Here is a 6,183-nt window from a genome sequence, read left to right on the forward strand (position 1 = left end):
CATCAAAAGTCACCTGGACATGGACTGAGCAACCTGCTCTAGGTGGCCTTGCTTGAGAAGGGGTTAGACTAGATAAACCTTAGAGATCCCTTCCACTCTGTGATGATTCTGTGAGTAGCTAAAAAATATTGCAATGAGATGAATGTAGCACCATACAAGGCTGTCACTGCAAACTGGGCTATATGTCTGACTTCCCCTAATCAGAATATATAGGTTTAATTGAAATCTAAATAACAGAAATGTTTTTGAGCCCATATTAGGCTTCTGTAACATCAAAAATATAGCAATAGCATTGTTATTGGAGATTTTTCATTTGTTTATTGTTGTTGTTTTTCTGAATAATATTACTGTAGGCAAAATGTGGGTTAAAATTTTGTCTGTAAAATCTTTGAATGCACATATTGTAAATAACATCTCATGAAGTACAAAATAGTCATTTCTACTGTAGTGTTTCATCAGGCATTTAATCCACCCCTGAGTGTAATCTGTTAATTCACAATAAACAGTGTAATCTGTTAATTCACAATAAACACTAAAAAACTCTGCCCCAAACCCTGTAATATATTTCTGAATAATTAGAATAGATAAGTTTTCTGTTGAAAGTGATTACTAATGGTAGTTTCAATATGAAAATTGAAATTTTCAAATTTCAGGAGTTTTTGAATATCTTCTACTCCTAGTTTTTAAAGACATTGTGGACATACAGCACTTTGCTTGAATTTGTGCTTTTAAACTGAGCACATAACTCTGCTGGCTGGTTTTTGCTCACATTGGAAAGTACTTCCTCTTAAAATAACTGTAATAGAAGTTAGAGAATCAAGATTTCTGTAGAATGATTTGTTTAGTCCTCAAAGGATGAACTTATTATTTTTATTTGTAGTAGGCTCTGATTTTACAGAGTTCATTGTGAGTGCAGCGTTGCAGACTGAAGTTCTCTAATTGATCCTCAAACTCTACACATTTATATCAAATACATGTACAGCAGAGGTAGAGAGTTGGTTAAGACACTTCACCTCATTTTATCAAGTAATTCAACTTGCTAGTAATCTCTAATTTTTTTTTACAAAACAACTAACTTTGGCAAATGAGGCTTAATCACTAGTGTTGTTAGGCACACTAAGACTATAGCAATGTTTTTTCTGCTACCCATCTCTGCTTTGATTAATGATGACGATGTTATTATTTCACTAAGTAGTGGTCAAAGTATCTCACTTTTCTCTTCATTGGATCAGAATGGATTCCACAATGGAGTTTCTGGCTGACTGCCCTCTGGCTTTGGTAAAATATTTATTGGCACAGAGAGTGCATATAAAGGAAATATAAAGTTGTTGTATTTCCTTCTTAATGGCATACAGTTTCCAGGTCCAAAAATGGCTGGTTGTTGTTCATTAAAATTATAGATATGGTTTCTCCATATAACTTTGCTAAATGCATATATCACTCTGAAAGTAATGCCTCCTACTTATTTCCATGGAAACCTCTACAGATAAAAAGAACACAATAGTGTTATTTGACAGAGCAAATTCTCAGCTGCAAAACACTATTCTTCAACATAGTCATTAGCATTAGCTATGCATTTCAACAGTGATGAGCAAAAGCCTGCATGCTGTGCTCATAAAAATCTGCACTGGCAGAGGTGCCTTACTGTTTCGTACTGCTATGATGATTATCATTTCTAGGAAAAGACCTTGCCCATATAGTCCATCTTTCATCAGCTTAAACAGATAGAAATCAGAAGGTGCCGAATTTGGACTATACAGTGTGGTTGGACAATCCAGTCTAGAATGACATTGTGCTCTATGGTCTTCAAAATGGTATGGCTCCCGGTTATGGGCTGCAAGAAGAAGATTGTCTTCTCCAGCCTGTCTCTGGAAGCTTTCAGCTTAGTCAGCGTCATAAAGTAACATTCAGAGTTGATGGTCAGTTTGGGTTCCAGGAAATCCAGAAAGATCATTTGTTTCCTATCTGAAATGACAGTACACATCACTTTACTCACTGAGGGCTCTCTTGATTTTTTTTCTTCAGTGGGAATTCATATATCACCACTTCATGGCCTGTTGTTTTGACTCTGGCTTGTGGTGGTGATATCACATTTAATCATGAGTAATGATGTGATCCAGGAAACTGTCACCTTTTGCCTTGAATTGGTTCATTAACCCCTACAAAACTTGCATATGGTGTTCTTTCTGTTCATATGTTAGCAATTATGGGACCCATATGTGGCGAACTTTGTGATATTCCAGTGTTTCCACCATTGTTTCCAAGACATTGAAGCCAATACTCCGCTCCATAAACAGTTCCCTAGTCTAATCTGCTGATTCACATGGATGAGCTGATTGAAGTGCTCTTCATTTTGTGTGGTGACAGCTATGCATGCTGTCCAGAATGTGGCTTGTTTTTCATGTTGCTGTCTCCATTGCTGATATGCAACACCCACCACTTCACTGTGCTCATTTCCACTGTTTGGTCTCCATAGCATTCAGCAAGCGATGAATGCCAATGGATACCATTTTTTTGCACGGGGGAGTTCAATGACACATGTTTGCTTCATGCATACTTCCATGTCAGACTGCTCCTCTACTGCCATTTATCACACAGCAACTAAATTTAACAGAATATTGTCAGGAAGGTTCAGACTCTACTGCCATAAAACCAACACCCAGCTCTGAAGTTGTGGGCCAACATAATAAAATGGGAGGCATTACATTCAGAGCAGCCTTTGTAGATTTGTTTAGGTCAACCTTCAGCTAAAATGGGCTTTGTCTAAAATGCTGAAATAAATTTGATTGGGAACATATTATTACATTCTTTTACTCTCGATAACAGGAAGTGAGTCCATGTGCAAAGTGCTGCTGGTGAATGGCTGCACAACCATGGTGGCCTTTCAGTTGTTTCGAAGAGCTGTTTTTGAGAACATTACTTGGCCTTGGCCAAAACTATGCATGTGACCATTCTCACTGTTTATCTTTACAAATCACTGAGTTAAATCTTTAGAGTATATTCCCTGGTACTGTTTAACCTACTAGAATTAATTCAGCCTCAGAATCTATGTATTTTTCTGTTAGTAATATAAAAGCAAAATGCCAGGTAGACAGGCCTACTGATCCATAGTAACTCACTTTCCTTATTTTCCAGTTTTCACAAATTATCTCTTCTTTGCGATAAACATAAATCATTAGTATCATAGCATATACAGCGCACTGCCAATTGAGATGGATTTTTAGCCTCTTTCATCTTGCATCTTCTTAAGGTTAATTAGCCCATTGTGGGCAAGGCCCACTGTGTAATTCAGCTTGTACAGTCTTGTTTTTTTTTTTTTTTTTTTCTTCTGCTATACTCTAAATAAACCTTACATCCCGTGTTGGATCCTTGGCAAATACTTGAATGTATAAATCTCTATTCCCTAATGATACAAAATGGAGCAGTCACAGTGAATGGAAAAAACAGATTATTTTAATCATTCATTTTAAAAATAAGTAATAGAAGTTCTCCAGTATGGACTCAACACTAGTATTTCCTGCAACTAATTAACCCATTTCTATTTTCTCACCTAGACTGCTTTGGTTGATGAGTCACATTCATATTTGATCCTAAGAGTTGTTTAAATAGGACTTGTTTAGTTCCTAGAAAACTTGTTTTTGGATATGATTTTGCCAGCACTGTAAATATTCTCAGTTAGCAGGACAATTGCTCTGCATCATCCTCTACATGAAGGATTTTGTTGAAGCTAACTCCCTTATGACTCACTATCAAATTCTTCAAGCCTACTTCTTGTGAAATTTACTGCAGTTTCTTCATTTGTCATTCAAGTGTCATTTCTGCATTTTGGCCCAATCCTGAAAATGCACTTTGGAAGAATGCTCACTGAGACTTCCTATGTTTAAATATTTACCAGTTTGCATTGATTTTTATGGTATTGGCATTTCCTTTGGCAAATGTCAAAATTAGTAAGAATCTCATTTCTAAAAAACATATTTGCAGTTTGCTAAGATAAGGAAATATTGAAACTATAATAATAAATACAAAATTTAAAATTCTCTCCTGCATTTCTCTTCTATCATGATAGACAAATAAATGAGCCTGCTTAGTTTCACTTATAATATGAAGGATTTCACTTCAATATTCTTGCATCCAACGTTGTTTATGGGTTTCCAAAAAACTGAATACAACTGACTTTTTCAAAATACTAGTCTTTTAAAAATGCAATATTTGTTTTTACAAAAGGTTTGAAATGGAACAATAATCCTAAATCATGAGGGAAATATTCATACATTTAATTTTGTCTCTTTTGTTTAATGCTTAGACCGAGCTTCTATTTGCAAAGTTTACTGCACTCATTAAAATAAGATTAATTTCTTATTTCTGAATGAAAGGACCCATCAACTTTAAACTTAATTCAGAACTTTATTCTAAAACAAGTGTCTTGCAATGTGAGAATTATTGTGTGGTTGTAGTATCATATGTCTAAGAATCTTCTCACCTGTGGGATATATTTTTCTAGATAACACATTTGTATTATCTTGTGGGCATTATAGCTATATTCAACTCAATATACTTCCTAATATGGAGTTATTTAGTGGAATTCTAATTTATACATACAGAATTTTAGTTCTGGCTTGATTATGTTCTTCAAGTTCTTTCTTGTTTTCTAGATGACTGTAGGTAAGGGAATTCACCTGCTGTTTTTATCTGTTCTCAAAATTTACACTTTATTTTCTTCTTAATTTCATGTTACATTGTAGAAAACTAGTGCATAATTTTGCCTCTAGCTATTAATACTTGTTCTATGTCATCGCCCATTACCATAGTTTTTTTTGCATATCACTTAAGCCTGAGATCCTTTGAACATTCACAGCAGCTTTTTTCAAGAATGCACACATCATCACTGGGTAAAATTTACTTAGTAGTTTTTAAAATCTTGTCCAGAGAGCAGCTTGATTCAACAGCAATTACTTTCCACATTATTAGGACACTAAATTCTGTTCTCTGTTTGCTTTTGGCCCACTGGTAGCTCTTTCATTTCTATATCTTTAATCCTCTAATTCCTCTAAGGAAAAGAAAAATCTTTCCTCTTTGGGGGCCACTTTAAAGAGTTACCAGAACTAGAGTGCTTCTTCATTATCAGCGAATTTTCGATTTTAAATCTCTCAAGTCTGGAAATGTAGCATTTGTTTCACCAAGTTTTCTTCTTTTGATTTTAGAAACCTCGGCTCCACATTTTCCCTTCAGTAAAATAGGTAGATTTCACTCTACTACTACAGCTTGCATTCTAAGCATTTCAACCAAATTCCAAATAATAGCTGCAAAATGTAATAGATCTTGCCCGCTGTGGACATCATCAAGATGAGGATAATGAAGTCAACATGATGTGTAAGGGTTGAAGAGAGTAAGAAGAGAAAGAAATCAGAAAAATCTGATGTAGCTGACAGCCCCCCAAAAATGAAAAAGCTGGGGCAGCAGTTCATACTGATTGCATCATTCATGAATTTTTCATCTACAGTATTTATCACTTGAAATATTTTCTTCAGAATCCGTGCACAATTGCCTGTTACTTCCTATTGAAAGGATAGGGGCAAGCAATAGCATCTTCTGTGTCATTGTGCAGTAACTGTGACAATTACCCACTTTTTAATTATAACTGTTGTGACTTGTTTCACTATGCTATCTAATCCATGCTCACAATGCATTTTAACTCCTTAATGTTCCCCTACCATCAAATAGGAGTAATGACATGGTGACAAACATTAAATGGTCTCTTTGTTAAATCTGATAATTATTCCCTTTGACTCCTAATTGCTTTATTCCTAAGCAGTGCTAAGCACCTGGATATTGATGATTTAAGTGTCATTCTTGTTCACTCCATTAGTGCTTTCTAGTAGCTAATATCCTTCTAACCACCATTACAGAACCTGCATTTATTGTTCTCTTATCTGTGCACTAGTACGCTGTTCCTGGTATTGCTTCACTTGTACAGTTCTGTGTACATCACACATTTTGTGTGCTCTTTTCTCTCGCAAACTTACTTGCCTGAAAAAATGATGCAAAGTGTAAAGTATAGCCTTTTGAAGTTAGTTGCCTTTATACCCTGTGCCATCATTTAATTTTCTGACCAACTATGCATTTCACAGAAGTTGCTTTTTAATAGACTGTTACCAGTCACTGCACTATATTGGGTACTTGAAA

The 6,183-nt window shown here is 35.3% G+C and overlaps 1 protein-coding gene and 1 long non-coding RNA gene across 3 annotated transcripts in view; one reads left to right on the top strand and one right to left on the bottom strand.

Annotated features, from left to right (window-relative positions):
- The window catches only part of LOC128090688 (uncharacterized), a 289,733-nt gene that overhangs the window by 184,243 nt on the left and 99,307 nt on the right, over window positions 1–6,183 (bottom strand). The window lies entirely within an intron of this gene.
- ZFHX4 (zinc finger homeobox 4) overlaps window positions 1–6,183 on the top strand; it is a 152,098-nt gene that overhangs the window by 140,643 nt on the left and 5,272 nt on the right. The window lies entirely within an intron of this gene.

This window comes from Tympanuchus pallidicinctus, unplaced genomic scaffold, assembly GCF_026119805.1.
Source record: "Tympanuchus pallidicinctus isolate F22 unplaced genomic scaffold, pur_lepc_1.0 scaffold5, whole genome shotgun sequence".
NCBI lineage: Eukaryota > Metazoa > Chordata > Aves > Galliformes > Phasianidae > Tympanuchus > Tympanuchus pallidicinctus.